Source organism: Megascapheus bottae, chromosome 13 (genome assembly GCF_031878675.1).
Source record: "Megascapheus bottae isolate mThoBot1 chromosome 13, mThoBot2.hap1, whole genome shotgun sequence".
Classification (NCBI taxonomy): Eukaryota; Metazoa; Chordata; class Mammalia; order Rodentia; family Geomyidae; genus Megascapheus; species Megascapheus bottae.
In genome coordinates this window covers 22,686,610-22,713,636 of record NC_143521.1, presented here as the reverse complement: position 1 = coordinate 22,713,636, position 27,027 = coordinate 22,686,610, and positions in this window count along the sequence as shown.

Sequence of the window (27,027 nt, the reverse complement as noted above, 5' to 3'; positions counted from 1 at the left end):
TAACAGTATGTCTCACTGATGCTTTTGCATTGCAATTAGAATAAACCCTGGACACTTCCTTCATGACCTCTAGAATGTATCCTAATAGCTTTTCCATTTCAGTCTTAAACTTCTTATCATGTCACATTATTTTTTCCACCAAAGTTCCGTATTTCTTCTGTCTCTCTCCAAAAAAAACGCCAAATTCTTTCTCAGTGTTCCGCTGCCAGGAACACTTACTCCCCTTTGTTTAACTACTTTCGTTTTACTCATTAATTTTTGTTAAATGACCCTGTGAAAGTTCAGTCCTATCTGTATAATAGTAAGGATTATATGTTAAGAAGAAACTAATTTAAATATGCTCTCCTTAGCCAGACTCCAGTGGACCATGCCTATAATTCTAGCTACTCAGGAGGCTGAGATCTGAGGGTAGAAGTTCAAATACACACTGAACAATAAAGTGCATGAGTCTCCTATCTCCAATAAAATATTCCAGAAGTAACACTGTGGCTCAAGGGATAGAGCACTAGTCTTGAGCACAAGGATGTGTAGAGATAGCACATGAGGCCTGAGTACAAATCCCAGGATTGGCAATGTTTATATATTACACACACACACACACACACACACACACACACACACACACACACACACACATTGTTTTTGCTTGGTATTGGCACTGTCCTTGGGCTTTCCCCAAGGCTAGAGCTCTACCACTTCAGCCACAGCACTACTTCCAGCTTTTCTATATATGTCGTACTGAGGAATTGAACCCCTGTCTTTGAGCTTGCTCGGCAAGCACTCTAGCACTAGGCCAAACTCCTGGCCTCCACAGTTTTTTTTGCTTCTTCAATACACATCCCACAAAAGTAAGAAAATGAGTGAGGGAAGGAGAGGATTGAGGAAGGAAGGGTGATGATCAAGAGGCATTGTATTCATAAACTGCTTTGTTGAATGGCAAATCCTTTGTGCAATGACTTAAAAGATAATAAAAAGATTTGTAAATGCTCCCCTCTGTTTGCGACCCTAACAATCTTCTCTTAGTAGCACTTGGTTATAATTTGCAATTGATTAAAGTTCGTATTTTCTTATATTGTTTTCTGTTTTCTATGGTAGAATGTAATTATTTTTGAAAAATGGAAAAATGTGTACTTTGTGGTCATAGAATCATTAATCATAAAAGGTTATAGTTGAGTAGTTGCAAATGAATTTTTAATAGAAACTGATTTTCTCTCTTTGTTTGAAATATGTATAGTATTAATCTGTCATCTTACATTTTTATGTTAAACAATTGCTTTACTTTCTACTTCAGAAAAATCTGCTCAGTGCTGACCCTAAATAACTATATCTTGCCTTTTAGATACTCAGAAGGAAGGATGAATGGCATACCTGGTTAAAGATGAAGAGAAATTGGCACCGGGAGTTTGGCCTAGTAATAGGGTGCTTGCCTAGCATGCACAAAAACCTGGGCTTGATTCCTGGGTACCACATATATAGAAAAAAAAAGAGCCGGAATTGGTGCTAAGGTTCAAATGCTAGAGCTCTAGCATTGAGAAAGTTCAAGGACAGTGCTCAGGCCCCGAGCTCAAGCCCAGTACTGGCAAAAAAAAAAAAAAAGATCAAGAGAAATTGGCTTTGTGGAAATTTGAATCACTATCTTTACCAATTTTTTTTTCTTACAGAAACAACATTAGCTGATTGAAATTACAAGTTATGCACAAACCACACTCAAATGTAAAGCTTATTTCTAATCAAACATCCAATCAATTTTCTTAAATACGATCTATATCTTTTAAGTAACCCAATTAAATATCTTAAAAACCTGCAATAATCAGGATTATGTCCTTTGGTATTCTTCCTTTACAGAAGAAAACAATGAATTTAATTTACTTCCTTCAATTAAATGGCTCTACATCAGTATGTTTATACCAATAGGCTGCAAGTGTGATGAAATTATAATAGCATACATATTTTAACTAACCATAGTTGATTGAAAAGAAAAGAGAACAGGAAAAATCATTCTAAATACAGAGTTTTAAAATTAAAAGTAAAATAGCAATAGGGAGGAGCGGAAGATGGTGCCAAGACAATAAGGACGCTGACTAGCTCTCTCTCACAAAAAGAGAGAACCAGGGAGTCTCACGAGCCAATTACCTTAAGAAATCCACAACAACAAACTCAAAAAGCAACAGAGAAGGACTCAAACTGGAAAAGAAATCCAGATAAAGCTTACATTCCCAAAGAAGTCAGAACGCGAAGACCCCTTGCCACCGGCTCCAAGCCGGGAAAAGCGGTAGTGGAGGGCGCCGGGCTGGGAAGCCCTGACCTCTGCAGAAACCATCATAGGACCGGGCAAGCGAGCTGCAGAAGCAGAGGAACCCAGACACGGAACAAGAACAGCAAGCAGCGGAACCCAGAAGCAGAACACAGGCGGCAGAGGAGACCCGAGGGGAGTGAAAGACTCCCCAACACCGTGGAGCACCCATGACGAACGCAGAGGTGTGAGAAGCGCAGCGGGTCCCCAAACCCATCAGGAAAGCAGAGCTGGTGCCAAGCAATAGAACTTAACTCAGACTCCTCCACCCCGCCTGAGAAAGACTGGCAGGAGCAGGGGGCAAGGAATTTAGAATCCTGTCCCTTCCCTCAACAGCCCTCTCCCCCAGGCCATTGACTGGGGACTGACAGGCGGGCTACGTTAACACCCAGCACCCCACCAAGGGAGGCAGAGGTGTTCCAGCTCCCACCCGCCCAACAGGTTCCTCTCCCAGGCCACTGGGTCTGGAGAGTGGGGGGCGCTGAGACTCTGCCTTACAACAGCAGATGTGGTATGTAGGAAAATAGGAGCCAGCATCTGTCTCCCCTCAATTCTTGATCCAGGCATCCTCCAGCTGGGAATCCTGAGCAAGACAGCACCGAGGGGCCCCCCACAGTCACAGACTCCTGACAAAGCAGCAGGGAACTGAAGGGCCAACCAGCAGCCAAGCTTGCCTTCTGAGAATCAGAAAGGCGTGGCTCCGCCTTTGGTGCCCACATCCTCAGCTGGGCCCTGCCCCTGGGAACAGAGTGGACACCTGCTGGTCCTGCTGAGAGCCCCTGAAAGCTCCCAAACTCGAGACCCTTGGCCGGGGACTGCCCCTAGAAGCAGCACAGGAAAACCAACCGTCCGCCCAGCACGCTGAGACTGAAGCTCGCAGATCCATCCCACGGCCCACTGTGAGGCACCTGGTTGGGCTGAGAACTAGTCGTGCAACAGCACACAGCCTCTGGGAACAGGCTAGAACACCCGCAAAAACTGCAAACTCTGACCTAGTCAGCAGAGGAATCAATTTGGCAGAGAACCACAGGTATTCACATATTCCCAGAACCACCAGTCCCAATCCAAGTAAAGACCGCTACCTACTGACCACAGAGCGAACTACAACAACAGTTATCGATGCTGAGGAGAGCACAAAGACGAATTACGACATACATAAATAATTGAAGTCCCATGCAAAGCCCAAAAGGAAATAAGAGCAAAGGGACTAGAGAGATGTCACCATCCCAAGAAATGACACCTGAAGAGACACGAAACATGACCCTATTCAAGGAGATGATTGTGAACATGACAAAGGAGATTAAAACAGAATTCCAAAAACAATTCCAGGACCATAAGCAGGAAATCACCAAAGAGCTCCTTGAATTCAAAAGAGAAATAGAAGAAAAGATTAATACCCTCAGAGCAGACATGATCAGCTCAATGTCCACACTTCAAGCAAAAATGGAAGCATTGAATAGCAGATTGACGGAGATTGAGAATAGAATATCAGAAACGGAAGATAAAACATAAGAGCTGGAACAGAGAATTGCCACCTTGGAAAAATCAGTCAGAATCTACCAGAGAGAGCTCCAGGAACTGGCAGATGCAGCAAAGAAGTCTAATCTTCGTATAATAGGGATTGAGGAGGGGACCGAATTTCAGGACAAAGGTAGGCAACCTTTATTCACCAAAATCATAGCAGAGAACTTCCCCGACTTCAAAAGGGAAAATACTCACATTATTGAAGGTTTTAGGACCCCAAACAGGCAAGATCCTAGAAGGAACTCATCTACACATATCATAGTAAAGACACTAGACCCGAATAGCAAGGAACTGATCTTAAATGCTGCAAAAACAAAGAAGGAGTTATATTATAATGTGAAGAAAATTCAAATTACAGCAGATCTCTCCATGCAAACCCTAAATGCAAGAAAAGCTTGGAAAAACATCATTCATGTCCTGAAGACCAACAACTGCCAACCCAGACTGATATATCCAGCAAAACTAGCATTTACCTTTGAGGGAAAAACAAGAATATTTCACTCCAAAGAGAAGCTTTATGAATACATGCACACTAAACTAGCGTTACAAAGAATACTAATTAATCGAGAACAAATTGTAGAACATCAAGAACCCCCATCAAGAAGCAAACATCTATAATTCACTAAAAACAAAAGGGGAAAAAAAAGAGAGAGAAAGAAACTTAGAAGTAAAAATAAATAATGACAATGGACACTGACCACTTCTCCATAATCTCCCTAAATGTGAACGGGCTGAACAATCCAATCAAAATAAACAGAGCAGCAGACTGGATTAAGAAACACCACCCATCCATATGTTGCCTCCAAGAGACCCACATCACTGCCAAAGACAGAAACAAATTCCAAGTGAAAGGATGGAAACAAATTTTCCACTCCAATGCACCATGCAAAAAAAGCAGGAATAGCAATCTTAATCTCCGACAAAATTAACTTCTCAGTAAAATCAGTACATAAAGATAGAGACGGCCATTATATTAGTAAAGGGTACAATCTATGCCCATAATATTACAGTTATAAACATCTACTCCCCTAACACGGGAGCACCTACATTCGTCAAACAAACTCTTTTAGAATTACAGAACAAGATAGACTCAAACACAATCATAATGGGAGCCCTCAATACACCACTCTCAACAAATGACAGGTCAACTCAACAAAAGTTAAGCAAAGACACCATCGACTTAAATGACACCATAGCCCAGCTGGGCTTAACAGATATACACAGAGTCTTCCACCCAACGGCGAAACTTTTTACATTTTTCTCAGCAGCACATGGAACACACTCCAAAACAGATCATATAATAGTTCATACAGAAAACTTAAGCAGATACAAGAGGTCTGATATAATCCCATGCATGCTATCAGACCACAGTGGAGTCAGACTAATTCTGAACAATGCAGTCAAAGTCAAAAAACATTCAATCACATGGAAACTGAACAACACACTTCTGAATAACTCCTGGGTAACAGATCAGATCAGAAATGAAATTAAAAACTTCCTTGAATGTAATGACAATCAAGAAACATCACAAAGGAACTTATGGGACACAGCAAAGGCAGTTCTAAAAGGCAAATTTATCGCCGTACGAGCGCATATTAAAAACACAGAAGAAGAGCACGTAGATAACCTTAAAAAAAACTGAAACACCTAGAGGAGCAAGAAAAAGTTAATTCTAAAACAACTAGAAGGACAGAAATAACAAAAATAAAATCAGAAATTTCAGAGATTGAAATAAGATCTACTATACACAAAACTGATAAATCAAAAAGTTGGTTCTTTGAAAGAGTAAACTAAATAGACAGACCCTTGTCAAGATTAATCAAAAAAAGGACAGGGGAGACTCAAATAAACAAGATTAGAGACCGCACGGGAACAATCACAACTGATTCCCAAGAAATCCAGTCCACAATAAATAGGTGCTACCAGGGCCTATACTCAAAGAAACAAGAAAATCTACTAGAAATGGATGATTTCTTAAATAAATATAGGCTACCCACACTGAAAAATGATGAGATAACCACATTAAACAGACCAATTTCTTACAACAAAATTGTGGAAGCAATCAGGGAAATGCCAACCAAAAAAGCACAGGTCCAGATGGACTTACTGAGGAATTCTACAAGACTTTTAAAGATGAAATAACACCTATACTCTTTCTTTTATTCTAATTAATGAAAGGGTTACAAGATATTTGCCATATAGAAGGTGCATTAATTCACATACATTTATACCCTTTCACATGTCTTGGTACCCATTACCCTCCCACCCACCGCCCCCCCATCTTGGTTTTCTCCCCTTCCCTATCAAATTTCAAATAATCAAATACAAATAAATTCAATATATCAGATAACAAAGTGAGGTACTGTAACAATATGAGATACCCAAGGGACAGCAAAGGAGATGAGAGATAACATAGTTCATTAAGGACTTTTGTTTCAATATCCTGGAGGTCCTTTCAATTAGCTTCATACTATATGGCCTTATGTATCAAGGTTTTGCTCTACTGCATATCTCTCCTAGTAGAGCCTAAGGTTTCTACTGATTATGACGAATGAGGGAAACCATTGAGCCTAAGTTCTTTGAGTCTGGCTTACTTCACTTAATATGATCTTTTCTAAGACTTTCCATTTCCTTACAAATGGGGCAATGTCATTTTTTTCTGACAGCAGCATAGAATTCCATTATGTACAAATACCACAACTTGTTGATCCACTCAACTGAGGTACATCTAGGTTGGTTCCATATCTTTGCTATGGTGAATAATGCTGCAATGAACATTGTTGTGCTAGTGGATTTAGTATTCCCTAGATTCTGGATGGTTGGGTAAATGCCAAGTAGTGGAATTGTTGGTCATAGGGGAGTTCTATGTTTAGTCCTTTGAGGCACTGCCATACTGCTTTCCATAGTGGTTGAATGAGTTTGCACTCCCACCAACAGTGTAGTAGTGATCCCTCCTGGCCACATCCCCTCCAGCATCTGTTATTATTTGTTTTCCTGATCCTGGCCATTCTAACTGGAGTGAGGTGGAATCTTAGAGTTGTTTTGATTTGCATTTCTTTTATGACCAGAGATGTTGAGCATTTCTTCATGAGTCTATAGGCCATTTTTGTTTCTTCTTCAGAGAAGACTCTCTTTAAGTCTTTGGCCCATTTTGTAATGGGATGGTTGTTACTTTGGAGATTAGTTTTGGGGTGATTCAATTTTTTGAGTCGTTGATATATTTTAGAAATGGATGAATTCCTAGCCAATATTAACATACCCACACTGAACCAAGAAGAACTAACCCAACTCAACAGGCCTATTTCAAGCTCTGAAATAGAAATGGCAATTAGAGAACTTCCACCCAAGAAACGCCCAGGGCCAGGTGGATTCACAGCTGAATTCTATAAGGTCTTCAAAGCAGAGCTCACACCAATACTCCCCAAGCTCTTCAATGAAATTGAAAATGAAGGTTCTTTACCAAACTCATTCTATGAAGCCAGTATAACCCTCATCCCCAAACCAGACAGAGATTCATCAAAGAAAGAAAACTATAGACCTATTTCTTTGACGAACATCGATGCAAAACTTCTCCACAAAATACTGGCCAACCGTCTACAACAACTCATCAAAAAAATTATACACTATGATCAAACTGGATTCATCACAGGGAGGCAAAGCTGGTTCAACATACGCAAAACAATTAATACAATTCAACACATCAACAGGAGCAAGGACAAAGATCACATGATTGTCTCAATAGACGCGGAAAAGGCATTTGACAAGATCCAACACCCCTTTATGTTAAAAGCTCTGGAGAAACTAGGAATCCATGGAACATTCCTCAATATAATAAAGGCTGTGTATGAGAAACCCACTGACTGCTAGAATTACACTTAATGGTGAAAATCTAAAGCCATTCCTTCGTTGTCACCTTGCACTAGAATTAACTCCAAATGGATCAAAGACCTGGAGGTAAAAGCTGACACACTGAAAACTTTACAGGAAGGAATAGGAGATACACTAGGCCTCCTTGGCACAGGTCGAAACTTTCTTAATAAGGACCAAGAATCGCAACAAATCAGAGAAAGGCTGGATAAGTGGGACTGCATTAAACTGCAGAGCTTTTGTATGGCAAAGGACATAGCTAGTAAACTAATCAGGAAGCCTACAGAGTGGGAGAAGATCTTCACCAACCAAACAACGGACAAAGGCCTCATATCTAAAATATATCAACAACTCAAAAAATTGAATGGCCATGATCAGGAAAACGAATAACAACAGATGCTGGAGGGGAGGTGGCCAGGAGGGATCACTACTACACTGTTGGTGGGAGTGCAAACTCGTTCAACCACTATGGAAAGCAGTGTGGCAGTGCCTCAAAAGGCTAAACATAGAACTCCCGTTTGACCCAGCAATTCCACTACTTGGCATTTACTCAATCGTCCAGAAACAAGGTCAGACTAAATCCACTAGCACAACAATGTTCATTGCAGCACTATTCACCATAGCAAAGATATGGAACCAACCCAGATGTCCCTCAGTTGATGAATGGATCAACAAGTTGTGGTATTTGTACACAATGGAATTCTATGCTGCTGTCAGAAAGAATGACATCACCCCATTTGTTAGGAAATGGAAAGACTTAGAAAAAGTCATTTTAAGTGAAGTAAGCCAGACTCAAAGGAACTTAGGCTCAATGGTTTCCCTCATTCGTCATAATCAGTAGAAACCTTGGGCTCTACTAGCAGAGATCTGCAATAGAGCAAAATCTTGATATATAAGGCCATATAATGTGAAGCTAATTGAAAGGACCTCCAGGATATTCAAACAAAAGCCATATAATGAATAATTGTTGTCCTTAATGTACTATGTTGTCTCTCATCTCCTTTGCTATCCCTTGGTTATCTCATATTTGTATAGTATCTCACTTTGTTATCTGATCTATTGAATTTATTTTTATTTGGATATTTGAAATTTGATAGGGAAGGGGGGAAACTAAGATGGGAGGGGGGTGCTTAGGGGGAGGGAAATGGGTACCAAGACATGTGAAAGGGTATCAATGTATGTGAATTAATGCATCTTCTATCTGGCAAATATCATGTAACCCTTTTACTAATTACAATAAAAAAAATTTAAAAAAAATCAGAAACTAACAAGTTAATGTCTCACCTTAAGCTCCTGGAAAAAGAGCAACAAACCAACCCTAATCCCAGTAGAAGAAAGCAAATTATTAAAATCAAAGCAGAATTAAATGATTTGGAATCCAAAAAAACTATAGAAAGAATCAACAAAACAAGGAGTTGGTTCTTTGAAAGAATTAACAAAATTGAGAAACCCTTAGCATATCTTACCAAAAAAAGAAAATACCGAAATAAACAAAATTGCAGACGAAAATGGAAATATCACGACAGAAATTAGCAAGTTCCACAATATCATGAGGGAATACTTTATGCCAACAAATTTGAGAATCTAGAAGAAATGGATGATTTTTCCAACTTGTTGTAGGCACTCAGCGCTATAAATTTTCCTCTGAGTACTGCCTTTTCTGTGTCCCAAAGGAGTTGGTATTTTGTGTGCTCCTTACTGTTAAATTTCATAAACTGTTGGATTTCTGTTCTGATCTCTCCGTTGACCCATTGGTGATTCAACAATGTGTTGTTCAGTCTCCATGAGTTACAGGGTTTTCCTTGGTGGAGATGTGTGTTCAGTTCCAATTCAACGCCTTTGTGGTCTGAGAATGTGCATGGGATAATTCAGTGTTTCTGAATCTGTCCAGGTTTGTTTTATGGCCTAAGATGTGGTCTATTTTGGAAAATGTTCCATGTGCTGCTGAGAAAAACGGATATTGTGTTGTTGCTGGGTGGAATATTCTGCAGATGTCTGTTAGATCTAGTTGGTCTATATAGTCGTTCAGTTCTAAGGTTTCTCTGTTGAGTTTTTGTCTTGTTGATCTGTTCATAGGTGAGAGTGGTGTTTCAATCTATGTATGGTTTCAGTGTAAGTAATGTTTGCTTGATGAAGTTTGGAGCTCCGGGATTGGGTGTGTAAATATTTGGGATCGTTATGTCTTCCTGGAGGAATGATCCTTTTGGTAGTATGTAGTAACCTTCTTTGTCTTTTCTTACTAATTTTAGTTTGATATGAGGATGGCAACTCCAGCCTGTTCATGGGAGCCATTAGCTTGATAGAGTTTATTCCAACCTCTCACTTTCAAAAGATGATTGTTTTTTGGGTAAGATATGTCTCTTGAAGACAGCAGAACGATGGCTCTTGCTTTTTGATCCAACTAGACAGTCTATGCCATTTAATTGGAGAGTTAAGTCCATTGATGTTGAAAGTTAGGATCGAGAGATATTTATTAGTTCCTACCATTTTTAAAAGCTTTTATTAGGGCCTGTGTCTTGACAGTTCTTGTGGTCTTTAGATGGTATGCTGTTTAGGTGCCATTTCTTTCCCTATATTGCATTTATTTTGGTTTTCTATGTATAGATCATCTTTGAGAATTCTTTGTAGTGTTGGTTTGTTGCTACATATTGTTGCAGCTTTTCCCTGGAATGGAATGTTTTTATTGTTCCCTCAGTTATGAATGAGAGCTTAGCTGGGTACAGTATTTTTGGTTGGTAGTTATTTGACTTAAGGGCATGACATATATGCTTCCAGTCACTTCTTGCTTGCATGGTCTCTGCTGAGAAATCTGGGGTTATTCTTATTAGTTTGCCTCTATAGGTTATTGATCCCCTTTCCCTGGCTGCCTTTAGGATCCTTTCTTTGGTTTCTATTGATCCAGTTTGGATTATGATGTGGCGATGGGATGTTCTTTTCTGGTCAGGTCTGTTTGGGGTTCTAAAAGCTTCTTGTATCTGGATGGGCCTGCCCTCTGGATATTTGGGAAATTCTCTGAGGTGATTCCCTGAAGTATATTTCCAATACCATTGACCTCTTTCTCCAGACCCTCCTCAATACCAATTAGCCTTAAATTAGGAATCCTAATTGTATCTTGGTCCTCCTGAAGCACTCTCTCATTTTTCCTAGATTTCATTGACTCATTTTCTGTTCTTTCTCTATAATAACTAAATTATCTTCAGCAACGGAAATTCTCTCCTCTGCATTGTCTAACCTGCTATCAAAGCTATCTACTTTATTTTTCATCTCCCTTGCTTCTAATTGCTCATTTTTGATGCCTTGCATCTCTTCTTTTAGATCATGTATGGATTTCTTTAGCTCCTTGATTTCCATTTGAGTGGTTAGCTCAGTAGCTTTATTTTCTTTGAACATTTGCTGGAGTTTGGTCACCTTTTTATTTGTGGATTCTATGAATTCATCCATCTTTCTTTGAAAAACCTTTATTATGGCCTCCTTTATGGCTTCTTCTTTTTCACTTATTACCTTGTTGATGGTTTGCTCTTGTTTAGCTATGTCTTCCTCCCTTATCTCTTTCTTTATATTTTCACATTTTTCATTAATGATGTTTATCAATTGCATTTGTATAGCACTTGTAAGACTCTCCTCTAGGTTTGCCAGTGACTGTTCTATTGTCTGTTTACACTGGGTGGAGGATGTTGTTTCTTGATTTGACATTTTTCTTGATCTTCTTGTTCTGCCCATTTGAAAATGGGAGCAAGATTAATACTAAACACGATTATAGTTTTTCAGATATAACCAACCTAGACCTCTGTACCTGGCAGACACTAGATGTTCATAAGTTTGATTGTAGTTATCACTCTTTCTTTTTGTGCACTTACAGACCAGTCTAATACAACCACTGATAAGCGACTTATACCCAAAACAATAAGCCTCTCAATCCAATCTCTATTATCTTTAAGTCCCTCTGAGCCTAGAGAATAATTAAACACCTACATATACAGTATTGCTCAACAGCCGTCAAGTGTAGATCCATGCATTATAAGGGTTGAAAGACGAACAGAGGACCAGAGATAGAAAAATAGAATGAGACAGATCAGGGCAGGTACAAGAGGATTAACATAGGAGTGTAAGAATATTATAGTAATGTAGAAAAGGTATAGTGTAAGGATAACTGACCTAAGTTGGTAAGTAGGTAGCGTATTTGAGTACAAAGTTTGGAAAGTATTAGAATAAAACTTATATGTTGCTGTATGACTAGCTCTTAGCTCAACCAGTGGCCTCACGGTGGACCATGGGATGGATCTGTGAGCTTCAGTCTGAGCATGCTGGGCAGACCTTTTCCTGTGCTGCTTCCAGGGGCAGCCCCCAGCCAAGGGTCTGGGGTTTGAGAGTGTCCAGGGGCTCTCAGTAGGACCAGCAGGAGACTGCTCTGTTCCCAGGGGCGGGGCCCAGCTGAGGACATGGGCTCCAAGGGCGGAGCCTTGCCTTTCTGATTCTCAGAAGGCAAGCTTGGCTGCTGGTAGGCCCTTCATATCCCTGCTGTGTTTCCACTGCTTTGTCAGAGAGTCTGTGACTGTGGGGGGCCCCTCAGTGCTGTCTTGCTCCGGATTCCCAGCTGGAGGATGCCCCGCTCAAGAATTGAGGGGGGACAGATGCTGGCTCCTGCTGGGGTTCCAACGTGCTGGGGAGTCTTTCACTCCCCTCGGGTCTCCTCTGCCGCCTGTGATCCGCGTCTGGGTTCCGCTGCTTGCTGTTCTGGTTCCGCATCTGGGTTCTGCTACTTCCACGGCTCACTGTCCCAGTCCTGTGCTGGTTTCTGCAGCGTTTGGGCTGGCCGGGCGGCCTCCGCTGCCGCTTTTCTTGGCTTGGAGCCAGAGGCGAGGGGTGGTGGAGGGGTCCTCGTGTTCCGAATTCTTTGAGAAAGTTGGATTTCTTTTCTGGTTTGAGTCCATCTCTGTTGCTTTTTGAGTTTGTTGTTGTGGATTTCTTTAGACAATTGGCTCTTGGGACTCCCTGGTTCTCTCTTTTTGTGAGAGAGTGCTAGGCAGCGTCCCTATTGTCTCGGTGCCATCTTCCTTCCCCCCTTGTCCACCTATACTCTTGAAACTCTTCTGAGAAATAGAAACAAAAGGAGTAATGCCAAATTCATTTTATGAAGCTATTACTCTTAACCCCAAACCTGGGAAAGACCCAACAAAAAAAGAAAACTACAGACCCATCTCTCTAATGAGCACAGGCACAAAACTCCTCAATAAAATATTAGCCAACCGAATCCAGAAACAAATTTAAAAAATCATACACTATGATCAAGTGGGCTTCATCCCACAAATGCCAGGCTAGTTTAACATTCGCAAATCAATCAATGCAATACATCATATCAATAGAGTTAAGGATAAGAATCATGATAATTTCTCTGGACATGGAGAAGGCATTTGACAAAATACAACATCCATTCATGTTGAAAGCACTAGGAAAAAAAAGGAATAAGAGGTACTTTCCTCAAAATAGTGAAAGCCATATATTAAAAATCTACAGCCAGTATTATACTAAATGGTGAAAGAATGGAACCATTTGCCTTAAAATCACCTTAACTAGACAGGGATGTCCACTCTCTCCACTTCTCTTCAATACAGTGCTGGAACCCTTAGCCACAGCAATAAGGCAAGAAAAGGACATCAAAGGGATCCACATAGGGAAAGAAGAAATTAAACTATCCCTACTTGCAGACGACATGATCCTCTATTTGAGTGACCCAACAAACTCCACTCCCAAACTTCTAGAATTAATAAACCACTTTAGCAAAGTGGCAGGATACAAAATCAATCTTCAGAAGTCAGTAGCTTTCTTGTACATCAACTATACACAAACAGAAGGCCAAATCAAGAAAATGATCCCATTCGCAATAGCCCCCAAAAGAATAAAATACTTATGAATATACTTAACCAAAGATGTAAAGGAATTATTCAATGAAAACTATAAAAGCCTAATGAAAGAAATTAAAGAAGACATTAGGAAACGGAAAGACATCCCATGCTCATGGCTAGGGAGAACCAATATAGTGAAAATGGCTATACTGCCAAAATTGATATACAAATTCAATGCAATCCCCATCAAAATCCCAAAGAAATTCTTTACAGAAATAGAAGATATAATTCAAAGATTCATGTGGAACAAGAAAAGACCTAGAATAGCCAAAACAATTCTAGGCAAAAAGAGCAATGCTGGTGGTATTACAATACCAGACCTCAAACTCTACTATAGAGCCATAATAACAAAAACTGCTTGGTACTGGCACAAAAACAGACCAGAAGATCAGTGGAACAGAATAGAAGACCCAGAAATAGAACCACGTACCTATAGTCAACTTATATTTGACAAAGGAGTCAAAGATATACAGTGGAACAAACACAGTCTATTCAATTATTGGTGCTGGCAAAACTGGGCAGCCACATGCAGAAAACTAAAAACTAACCCTAGCCTTTCACCATGCACAAGCATTAACTCAAAGTAGATCAAAGACCTCAACGTCAGGCCAGAAACTGTGAAACTGCTACATGATAAAGTAGGAGAGACACTGGAACTCATAGGCACAGGCAACAGATTCCTGAACAGAATCCCAGGGTCACAACAGATTGGAGAGAGACTCAATAAATGGGACTAACTAAAAATAAAAAGTTTCTGTACAGATAAAAATATAGTTGCAAAAGTAGAGAGACAGCCAACCAACTGGGAAAAGATATTCACCAACAATTTATCTGACAACTGCTTAATATCCAGTATCTACAGGGAATTCAAGAAACTAATCCCCTGAAAACCCAATAAACCATTCACTAAATGGGCAAGGGAACTAAAGAGAGACCTATCAGAAGAAGAGATTAAAATGGCAGAAAAACATATGAGAAAATGTTCATCATCTATGGTCATAAAGGAAATGCAAATAAAAACAACCCTAAGATACCACCTTACCCCAACAAGAATGGCCAAGATTTTGAACTCAGACAATGACAGTTGCTGGTGGGGTTGTGGAGAAAAGGGAACCCTACTACACTGCTGGTGGGAATGTAGACTAGTTCAGCCACTCTGGAAAACAGTGTGGAGGTTCCTTAAAGAACTGAAAATAGACCTTCCCTATGATCCCGCCATACCACTTCTGGGCATCTATCCTGGGTTTGTAATAAAATATATGAGACATTATAATACATAACTCTGTGCTTATTATGGGGCCTTTAATTTGTACCATTAAAATACTTTATACATCAGCCTTATTATATAATGTAGACATTTATTGCTAAACAATGAGCAAACTACACATAAATCTGCTTATAAAAAATCAATGCTTCATTAGTGTATTTTAAGACAAGAACAACACAGAGATGATGGGTTTGTTGTCAAATTTTATCTTTTAAATAAGTACATAGACCCTGAATATAAAGGACAACACAAGTTAGCAATCCAGTTAAATAATAATTTATATATAGTTTAAAAGTAGAGAGAATGGAAAACAAAGGGACAAAGAAGGATTTTAAAATGGAAGGTATATAGAAAGATTTTATGAATTAAATTAGAGAGTAAATACCTTCCCCCATAAACAATTTATTTCTGCCAATTGTGCTGAGAGAATGAGGTGGAATTGATTGCTCCAGAATTAGATAGTGTTAGCTAAACAAAGAGCTTCTGGCATCCTTAGGAGGAGCCAGAAAGTACAAAAAAGATCAGCTCAGTGGCAGTCAGCCATTAGATACGACTGGAGCTAATCTACACCACTAACTTGGGAGCAAAGGAGATTTTCTTTCTTGTCTGTTCTCACAAATAATCATTAATTTTAAGTATAGCTTAAGCAGGTGCTCAGAGAGTCCCTACTGTTTTGACATTGTGTTGGAATATTTCCAAACTAGCAAGCTGCTATAGTCCTTGAGTTCCTTCCACTTCACTGCTTCTCAAATTCACTTACACCTACAGACAGCCAGTCTCATACCTGTATCATTTCCGAAGAATAGCTATCTGGAATCCAGGGATATTCATTTAAAAATATTTGGACTTGAAACATCCATAAATATATTCAACAGGTAACAGTAGGAGCATCCAGTCTGTCTAGTGCCTGTCTAGGATGTCTTCTAGGATAACATTCTATTTGATCTTCTGCCTGTTAGATCATCTACTGTGGACAGAATTTTTAGTATCTTTATGCTCAAGGAGATGTGCTATAAACTCAGACTCGCGGCACATGAGTACAATAATAATGATAATATGTGGGTTTGTACTGTGCTTTATTTGGAGAAAGTAGAAGAGGATAGGTTTTTATATTTCCTACAGATCTAAATTTCCAGCATTTTATTCTCCATTTTATTCTCTACAGAGTACACAAGACTGAATTTTTCTCAACCATTGTGCAAATGAGATAAATAAGAAAGGAGACATAAACTTAGCATGGGAGACACACATCTGTAAACCTATCTACTAAGGAGGCTGAGATCTGAGGAACTCAGTTGTAAGCCAGCCCTAGCAGGAAAGTCCATAAGATTCTTACGGGTGTAACTGAGCAAGAGAAAACCAAAAGCAGTGCTGTAGTTCAAAATGGTAGATGGCTAGCGTTAAACCAAAGAGTTCAAGGACTACACTCAGGCCCTGAATTCACATGGAGGCATGCAAGAAATGAAGGAAAAAATGACTAGTGGTTGCTTCCTCTAATATTCCTCACTTTCAGGTCTTAAATGAAAAGAACTTACTCCAATAAAAAGCAATGGTGAATGTAAAGATGGTTCCAAAGGAAGAACAGATGTCATGAAGGGATTGTAAAATCAAAGGAAATGCATTCCCGTTGTGAAACAGGGCTTCTTCACACCTGAGGTTTATAGACTTGACCACCTGTCTTGTCAGCTATTATGTCCACTGCAAGTTTCCTAGGTAGTGAGCAGAGTGCAGCCCACTTGAGGAGCCATCTGTAACACCAGGGCATGTGCCAACGCTTTCCCTAAGATTCAGCAGGGACCAATAATGTGTACATATGATGTGTATATAATCAATTCAAATTCCTTAGAAAACAGAACCTCAGAATAAGAATGTATCATTTTCCCCTAAGAATTAGCAAGTGGGTCACTCATACTCATAATATGTAGATATACCAATTGGTACATAAGTATTTATTGATGAATCACCCACTAACATAAACAAGTAAATGACAAGGTAATGGGTATAGGTAATGGATACTCTAATTAGAGAAGAAACATTTAAATTAATGTCATCCATGGTACACAAAATTTCAGGTCCTTCCTTAATGTGTATACAAACATTCATAGCAACTGCTATAAAAGCATCCAAGAGTGTGGCTTAGTGGTAGCGTGTTTGCTTACCATGCATGAAGTCCTGCGTCTGATTCCTAAGTATCACATATACAGAAAAAGACAGAAGTAGTGTTGTGACTCAAGTGACAAAGCACTAGCCTTGAGCAAAAGTGGTCAAGAACAGTGCTCAGGCCCTGAATTCAAGCCCCAGAACTAGTAAAAATAAAAATAAGCCTACAGGTAAATAATATATGTATGGTAAGCAGATAATAGAATTTAAAAAGGAAATGAACATGACAGACTAGAAATCAATGAAGAGTGTAAATGTGTCTCTTTTATAAGACACGTTTTAGAAAGGAAAATAATAAATCCAAAATTGAGCTTTAAAAAGTTACTCCAATTTCTGCTCAGGTGCTGACTACATTCACTGATAAACTTTGAGACTGGCAAGTTTAAATGTAACGTGATCTTCTTCAAAATGGAAACATGAGGAATATTGCCTGCAACTAGCCCTCTGAATGAAAGACATTTATATCTTGAATTTTAATGAATTTTAATTCCAGTTGTAAAGCTTGCATGCTAATACCGGATAGACCAGTTTTCCTCTCAATTTATATAAGGGAAGAGAAGCTACACATGCCATCTTTGGATTCAAGCCAAGTGGCAGAGTGCTGGGGAAAGAATTGGCAGCAACACCATCTGAGAGATCACACTGGCGACAACTATGAATGCATTTCAAAAATAAGATGTAGCATAGTATGACAAGCACAAACTTTTAAATGAAAGAAGTGAAAACCATTTCACTTCTTCCTTTCTTTTTTCTTTCTTTCCTTTCTTCTTCCTTTTCTTTCTTTCTTTCTTCCTTTTATTTGCAGTTATCATTCTAGCTTTCTAAACATTCCTCCTCAGTTTTTGTTGTGTGGAAATGTCAAGAAACTTAATGAAATCTATGTTTCAAACCACAGATGTTGTCTCAATTTTTTAAAAAAGAGAAGATAAGCTTCAAATAAATGAAGAGAATTTGGAAGGGACTTTTCTCAGATTAAAAATGGAAAAAAAGAATGAAATGTTGCAAAAGAAAAACAGACTATTACAATTTTTAATATTCTACAAGGCCCACAATCTAGTCCATGATACGTGAACATAATGGCCCCTTTTATGTAAGGCCCTTGGCACATTTCCTATATAGTCATCTCTTTACTCTCCAAATGATTGCTGAAGTATGGTTCATAAAAGCTCCATTTTCCAGATAGTAAATTTGTAAGTGCAAGAAATTTAAGTCCTACTTAATGATGCAAAAGATTTTTAAAAATGGACTTTATTTCCTCATACCTCACATCTTCACTGGGGGTGAGTTGAACCTACTGTCTTGTCCTGGAGAGCCCAATATTAACCTTCCCTTACCCATGCCCTCTCGTGCACTCTTTCTCTCAAAAGGAAGAAAGGAGCCTTTCAGAAGTGATTAATATAGAACAAAGAAACAAAAGAAGCATTTCTTCTGGGTACACACTTTTGACTATCAATACTTTCTAGGATTCCTATGAAAGATCCTCAGGAAAAGACTGAAATGTATCGTTTGAAAGAGAGAAAATTGATTCAGCTATGGAAATATAAGAGATCTTGATTTTTGGTTACAGATTGAAGCAACAATATCTAACCTGCTTTATTGGTACTGAAGGTGATAGTTTGAGTTTTTCTTTAAAGCTATCCTTTAATGAGTTCGGAATATGGAATCTTAAATGATACTTAAGACTGATCTGTCTTTTGTCCCACAGTTTAAATTAATCAAAAAAGAAGGTGCTTATTTCACAAGATTCTGCCTAGTGACATTGATATTGGTAATGACAATGATATTCATAATAGCTAACATACTTGGCCCCTTGCCCATGTGTCCAATTGTATGTTATCCATGACTGATTTCCATGGCTTAACTATCTGAACACTCATATAGCTCCACAAAAAAGAGGCTATGATTATACTTTAAGAAACTGAGGTAATCAATGTCAATAATCCTCACAAATTCACACACTACTGGTTTCTCTTTCATTCTTTCCACTGTCTCCAATAACTTCAGGCATAATCTAACTCTCATCTTAAAATTCAGTCACTTAATAATAAATACCATGAATATTCTCTTAAAATCTCTTTGGTTATATGAAATGCTTTATTTATGAATCATTTATGTTTACGATTCTCAAAAAAGAAACTAAAAAATAATAAAAATGGAGATAATCCCTAACATTTAAATTTGGGAAGCTTAATAAGAATATAATATACAAAGTAACTAAATAAGGTATTGTACTATGTTTCCAATTTATAGATAAGATGTTTGCTCACAAAATGAAATATCATTAAGCATCAGTCCACCTCTAAGGCCTCAGAATGTTATTCCACTTAAGACTTTAAGAAAACATATTTTTCCGGGCACTGGTGGCTCACACCTATAATCCTAGCTACCTAAGAGGCTGAGATATAATAGTCATAGTTTGAAGCCAGCCTGGGCAAGTAAGTCCAGGAGAATATTATTTCTAATTAACTACTAGAAAACAAGAAGTGGATTTGTTGGTCAAAGTGGCAGAGCACTGATCTTAAGCAAAAAAGTTCAAGGACAGAGCCCAGACCTGGGAGTTTAAGTCCCAGGACCAAAATAAATGAATGAATAAACCTATTCTAAGAAAATAATATTTACGTATTATCACTATGTTATTTTTTTAAATTTACAAATCACTATCATGATGTGGCTTTGCTTCTTAAACAATTGCATCATGAACTTGATTATAACTTTCTCGATCACATAATTTGAAGAAATTTAAGACGGAAATGGACTAAGATGTCTTATTATATTTCACTATGCAAAATTCTAGTGCTAAATTTATCATGCCCACTTGTAAGCCTGGAACTTACTCTAAAGTTTCTTGGGTGCTTTTGTTTAAGGAAACTATGGCTTTTTTTACCACAGTAATTTTGATCACTGGGTCAGTAAACTTCTCTTTTTTTCCCCCACAATAAGTAATTTTACATTTTCCTCTTCTCTCCTTTTCACAATTGCTTTTAATTTTTTTAACTTTTTATTGTCAGGGTAATGTATAGAGGGGTTTCAGTTACAAGTAGTAGGTGCATTATTTCTCACACATTGATAACCCTTCGCATATTTTTTGTTTTCGTTTTGGTTTTCCCCATTTCTCTCTCCTCGCCCCCTCCCAAACTTCTTGTTTTCCCCCTTCCCTTTCCTATTTCAAATAAACAAATAAACATATATACAATATACCAGGTAACAAAATCAGATACAGTAACAATATGAGATTAACCAAAGGGCAAAAACAGAGAAGAGAAATAACATAGTACCTTATAAACAACAATCACACATGATAGAGTTCTTGTTTGCATATCCTAAAGTTCCTTTCATGTAGACTCATCCTATAGGACCTTATGTACCTAGGCTTTGAGCTATTGTAATCCTCTGCTAGGAGAGTCCTAGATATGTACTAAGCATTTTGCCCAATGATTTATTAACATAGAATCTCTTGGCTCAGCATTTAATAAAAGTAGAATTAAAAACAAGGAGATAGTGGAATAAAGCCAGTCAACTTGCAATGAAACTTGAAAAAATCCAGCCACCTCTCCATGTTTTGCATGTAACTTGGAAGTCCATAAACATGGGCTGATTTGTGGATGTGCGGGGAGTATGGATGTGCACAGAATGTTCATGCAGCTTATGGATGATGAGTGAGGTAGAACACCTACAAACAGAGAGATTAGAAACATGATGTTTTTAGAGATAAACTGAAGCATAACTTCAAACACTCTGTCATGGCTGTAGACCACTGGGAAAACCTGCACAGCAGATGGCTCAAACTAGTGGCCAGCTTAAAAGGAAATGGCTGCTTTTACAAAAGCACCGGCTTCCCTCCAATGATAGAACACAGCTTCAAATATAGGTCAGTCTGCATTCATATGGATGGTAGGAAAAAAGTTCTGGCAAATAGAAGAAATATGTTCAGTCCAAATTTCTTAAAATATGTTCCTTAACTTAATCTAACTACTTGCTGCTAATGTGTTTATGACTGTTAGTATTCAAATCATCAGCAATGCCATAGCACACAAATACAGCATGGCAAAATAGTTCTGATAACATTGAATAGATATTATTCCATAAATCTGTCAGATGGATAAATCAAATTGATAGACAAATGACATTTTATTCTTTTTTAAAATTTTTATTGTAATTAATAAAAGGGTTACATGATATTTGCCAGATAGAGGGTGCATTAATTCACATACATTGATACCCTTTCACATGTCTTGGTCCCCATTGCCCCCCCAATGCCCCCCCATCTTGGTTTTCCCCCCTTCCCTATCAAATTTCAAATAACCAAATACAAAAATATCCAATATATCAGGTAACAAATATATCAGATAACTGTAACAATATGAGATACCCAAGGGACAAAAGAGATGAGAGATAACAGTACATTAAGGGCAACAATCATTCGTTATATGGCTTTTGTTTCACTATCCTGGAGGTCTTTTCAATTAGCTTCATACTATATGGCCTTATCTATCAAGGTTTTGCTCTATTGCAGATCTCTGCTGGTAGAGCCCAAGGTTTCTACTGATTATGACAAATGAGGGAAACCATTGAGCCTAAGTTCCTTTGAGTCTGGCTTACTTCACTTAATATGATCTTTTCTAAGTCTTTCCATTTCCTAACAAATGGGGCGATGTCGTTTTTTTCTGACAGCAGCATAGAATTCCATTGTGTACAAATACCACAACTTGTTGATCCACTCATCAACTGAGGGACATCTAGGTTAGTTCCATATCTTTGCTATGGTGAATAGTGCTGCAATGAACATTGTTGTACTAGTGGATTTAGTCTGACCTTGTTTCTGGGTGGTTGGGTAAATGGCAAGTAGTGGAATTGCTGGTCATAGGGGAGCTCTATGTTTAGCCTTTTGAGGTACTGCCATACTGCTTTCCATAGTGGTTGAATGAGTTTGCACTCCCACCAACAGTGTAGTAGTGATCCCTCCTGGCCACATCCCCTCCAGCATCTGTTGCTACTAGATTTCTTGATCCTGGCCATTGTAAATGGAATGAGGTGGAATCTTAGAGTAGTTTTGATTTGCATTTCTTTTATGACCAGAGATGTTGAGCATTTCTTCATGTGTCTATAGGCCATTTTTGTTTCTTCTTCAGAGAAGACTCTCTTTACATCTTTGGCCCATTTTTTTAATGGGATGGTTGTTACTTTGGAGATTAGTTTTGGAGTGATTCAATTTTTTGAGCTGTTGATATATTTTAGATATGAGTCCTTTGTCCATTGTTTGGTTGGTGAAGATCTTCTCCCACTCTGTAGGCTTCCTATTTAATGTCCTTTGCCATACAAAAGCTCTGCAGATTAATGCAGTACCACTTATCCAGCCTTTCTCTGATTTATTGTGATTTTTGGTCCTTATTAAGAAAGTTTCTACCTGTGCCAAGGAGGCCTAGTGTATCTCCTATTCCTTCTTGTAAAGTTTTCAGTGTTTCAGCTTTTACCTTCAGGTCTTTGATCCATTTGGAGTTAATTCTAGTGCAGGGTGACAAAGAAGGAACTAACTTTAGTTTTCTGCAGGTGCTTAACCAGTTCTGCCAGCACCACTTGTTGAAGAGGCTGTCTTTCATCCATTCTATTTTTTTGGCTCCCTTGTCAAAGATTAGGTAACCATAGGTCTGTGGTTTAATATCTGGGTCCTCAGTTCTATTTTTTGAATCTATATATAGTGATATGCTTTATTTGTCAATGTTAATATGCATATGTTTATACTAATCCAATTATTCTACAATTTTTTTACTTCATTGTTTGTAGTAACTGATGTTTAAAATGAAGTATATTGATGTCTAAGATGAAGTATATTTGCATCAGCCACGTGGTCCATACATTTTCCCTTTTTCTGTGCAAATTCCATCAGTTTGGATGTCAACTAAAAATAATTTAATGTCATAAAAATCAGCATTAAGATACAATTAAACTTTCACCATAGTGTCTCTTTTTTTCTTTTTTTAAAATTGTAATTAGTAAAAGGGTTACATGATATTTGCCAGATAGAAGGTGCATTAATTCACATACATTGATACCCTTTCACATGTCTTGGTACCCATTACCCTCCCCCCCACACCCCACACCCATCTTGGTTTTCCTGCCTTCCTATCAAATTTCAAATAACCAAATACAAATAAATTCAATATATCACATAACAAAGTGAGATACTATAACAATATGAGATAACCAAAGGACAGCAAAGGAGATGAGAGACAACATAGTACATTAAGGACAACAATCATTTGTTATATGGCTTTTGTTTCAATATCCTGGAGGTACTTTCAATTAGCTTCATACTATCACCATAGTGTCTCTTATCTCATCCTTCATTTACTCACTCATTTCTCCTGTCAGTGTCTTTTTCATATCAGAAATTCTTCCAAAACCAAGAGCCTTCCTATTCTTTCTGCCATTTGATTACCAACATTTTTCTTTTTCATGAGTCAGAAATACTGAATGTTGTAAAACACAAGATATAAGGAGCAAGCATGATTTTAGAACTAGATATGAGTGGCATCTTGTACCAGTTGCACATGCTATGGAGGTCATGGCGTATTTCCTGGACATTTATCATGCATTACATAGGAAAGAAATTATGCCAATGTGTAATTGGGTTACAATATTTTCATGTTTTACCCCTATAAGTGTTTAGTAGAGTTTAAAATGAGCAAAAAAGATATGATTTATATTGGAAGATTTTAAGAGATAAGATCTCAGGTTAAGTGTTCTTATTATAAAAAACCCTGCATGCACAAATTTATACACATTCTGACACAGTCGCAATGAACCTTGGAACTAATTAATATGTTTCATGCCTTGGTTGTGATGATCACATTGCAGGTTTTACATATGTCTCAGTTCATGAAATTGTGCATAAAGTAAGTACAGTTTTTGTAAATCGAGTATATATTAGTAACGCTAATGCAAAGGAATGATGAAATAACTGGCTATTGTGATTCATGTCTGTAATTCTGGAAACTCAGGAGGTTGAAATTAATGACTGTGGTTAGAGGCAAGCCTTGGCAACTAACTCATCACTATGTCCAACTAAGAAGCTAAATGGAATGATCATAATGGAGGATGGCCTGGGGAAAAAATATAAGACAATATTTGAAAGACAGCAAAAGGAGAAAGGAAGGAGGAGAAGGAAGAAGAGAAAGAAGAGGAAGAGGTGGAGGAGAAGAAGGAGGAGAAGGAAGGAGGAGGAGGAAGGAGTACTTGGTATAAATGGCAGAGATGCCTATTTGGATAGTGAGACCAGAGTTAGAATCCTAGCATGTTCCTACAAAAACAGAATAAAATAATCTTATAGAAAGCAAAATAATGAATTGTAGGTTAATGACTAAAAAGCAATGAATTAAGAAACATGTCCTAATAGTTATCACCAAAATAGACTTATATTCATTAATGAGAGAGAGAGAGAGAGAGAGACAGAGATAGAGACAAAGACAGAGAGAGAGAAAGCATGATTGAGAAAAAGTTAAAGGTTTTATGGAATGAGAAAATTAGAAAGATATTATACCACTTATCTTGAAATATATATGCTTGAGAATAGTGAATAAAATTTTAATGTAAAAATAACTTAAGAGGGGCCGGGAGTTTAGCCTAGTGGTTAAAGTGCTTGCCTAGCATGCATGAAGACCTGGGTTCGATTCCTTGGTACCACATACATACAAAAAAGCCCGAAGTGTTGCTGAGGCTCAAGTGGTAGAGCTCTAGCCTTGAGAAAGTCCAAGGACAGCACTCAGGCCCTGGCCTCAAGCCCAGGACTGGAAAAAAATTTAAAAAAAAACAAAAACAAAAACAAAACTTAAGAATCCTTATGTGATAGATTAAAAGTTAAATAAAGCAAATATATTAAAAATTCTGTCAATTTTGAAAGATGATTTTTAAAAATTAATGTTCTTGAGAGCATTAAATATATGATTGGATTTCATTTCATATTTTATTCCAAAATAAATAGAAAATGGGTTATTATTTAAATATCGGAACAAAACCATTAATGTTTTTGAATGAAAAAATAACTTTTTAATGCTTATTTTAAAATGATAAGACATAAAATTTAAAAGTTTGGACCATGTTCAATTGAAAGTCCATGAAAATCTAAAAACATCATATAAATAAAAGGCAAAGACCACAAACCTCCCAAGACACAGAAAGCTATTTACTCAATATCTTTAGTACAAACAAAATCCAAATAACTAGGTAAATAAGTTGGCTGTATTCCACTAACGTATTATCATTCTCTGCCTCCATGGTATTATGGCTCATGTATATGGTAGCCACCAGCCAGAGACTGAACTCCTCAGGTTATGATCCTAAATAAGCAATTGTTTCTTTAAATTCACTTCCCGAGTATTTTATCAAGACAAAAGTGAAAATGTAACCCATACACAAATTCAGCACCAAAAATAAGGGTTATTGTTATGATTAGACCTGAAATTGGTTGCTAAGAAAAATTGGACAAATTTGGAGTAGACATAGAAATTTGTGAGATGTCATAGAAGGCTTTAGGTTAAGTTCAATGTGAAATTCTGGCAGGAGCTTGGAAGACTAAAAGGCTGACAGAAATGTAGATGATAAAACTTTTGCTTTGCTCTGCAGTTTAATGAAGTCCCATTTGTCCAAGCTTTCTTTAATTTGTTGTGTTTCTGGGTCTTTATTAAGAAATTTTCGACCTGAGCCAAGGAGACCTTGTGTATCTCCTATTCCTTCTTGTAAAGTTTTCAGTGTAACTTCTTTTACCTCGTGGTCTTTGATTCATTTGGAGTTTTCTGAAGAAGAAAGAAGAATGGCCTATATACACATGAAGAACTGCTCGACATCTCTGACCATAAAAGAAGTGCAAATCAAAACAACTTTGAGATTTCACCTCACTCCAGTTAGATGGCCATGATCATGAAACCTAATACCAGCAGATGCTGGAGGGGATGAGGACAGGAGGGATCACTACTACACTGTTGGTGGGAGTGTAAACTCATTCAACCACTATGGAAAGCAGTGTGGCAGTTCCTCAAAAGACTAAACATAGAACTCCCCTATGACCTAGCAATTCCACTACTTGGCATTTACACAATCGTCCAGAAACAAGGACATACGAAACCCACCAGAACAATGATGTTCACTGCAGCACTATTTACCATAGTAAAGATATGGAACCAATCCAGATGCCCCTCAGTTGATGAGTGGATCAACAAGATGTTGTATTTATGCACAATGGAATTCTATGCTGCTGTCAGAAAGAACAATATTGCCCCATTTGTAAGGAAATGGAAAGACTTAGAAAAAATCATATTAAGTGAAGTAAGGCAGACTCAAAGGAACATAGGCTCAATGGTTTCCCTCATTTGTAATAATTAGTACAAAGCTGGGATTCTCCTAGCAGAGGATTACAATAGTTTAGAACCTAGAAACATAAAGCCATATAAGATGAGGCTAATTAGAAGGACTTCCAGGATATGGAAAAGAAAAAACTTTGCTTAAGAGACATCTTGTGGGAATGAGTATGCTATTCAAATTATGCTGAAAGCCATATTATAGTTTATGGGTACTTTGTCCACACCCTGAGACTATCTATGAGGTTAAATATACATATAATAATGTGGTAGATGAAAGTACAAGCCAATCCAGCATTCAGGGTTTACCATGGTTATAGTGGAATAAGGAACAACAACAACAAAACAGAACAGATTATGCAATGGTGGCTCACACTAGCTACTCCAAGGGAAGGGATTGAGGGTATTATAGTTCCAAGCCAGATCCCAGATCCTATCTTAACAGAAAAAAATGATGTGGTGGCACATGTCTGACATCTCAGGTGTAGAAAGCAGAGCAAAATAGGACAACCATAGTCCAGATTGGAACTTGGAAAAAACAAGAGACTAACTTAAAAAATAAGCAGAGGGAATAGAAAAAGAAGAGTAACTTGAGATGTGGCTTACATGGTAAAATATCTGTCTAGAGGAACAAAAGCCCTAAGTTCAACCTTCAGTAATGAA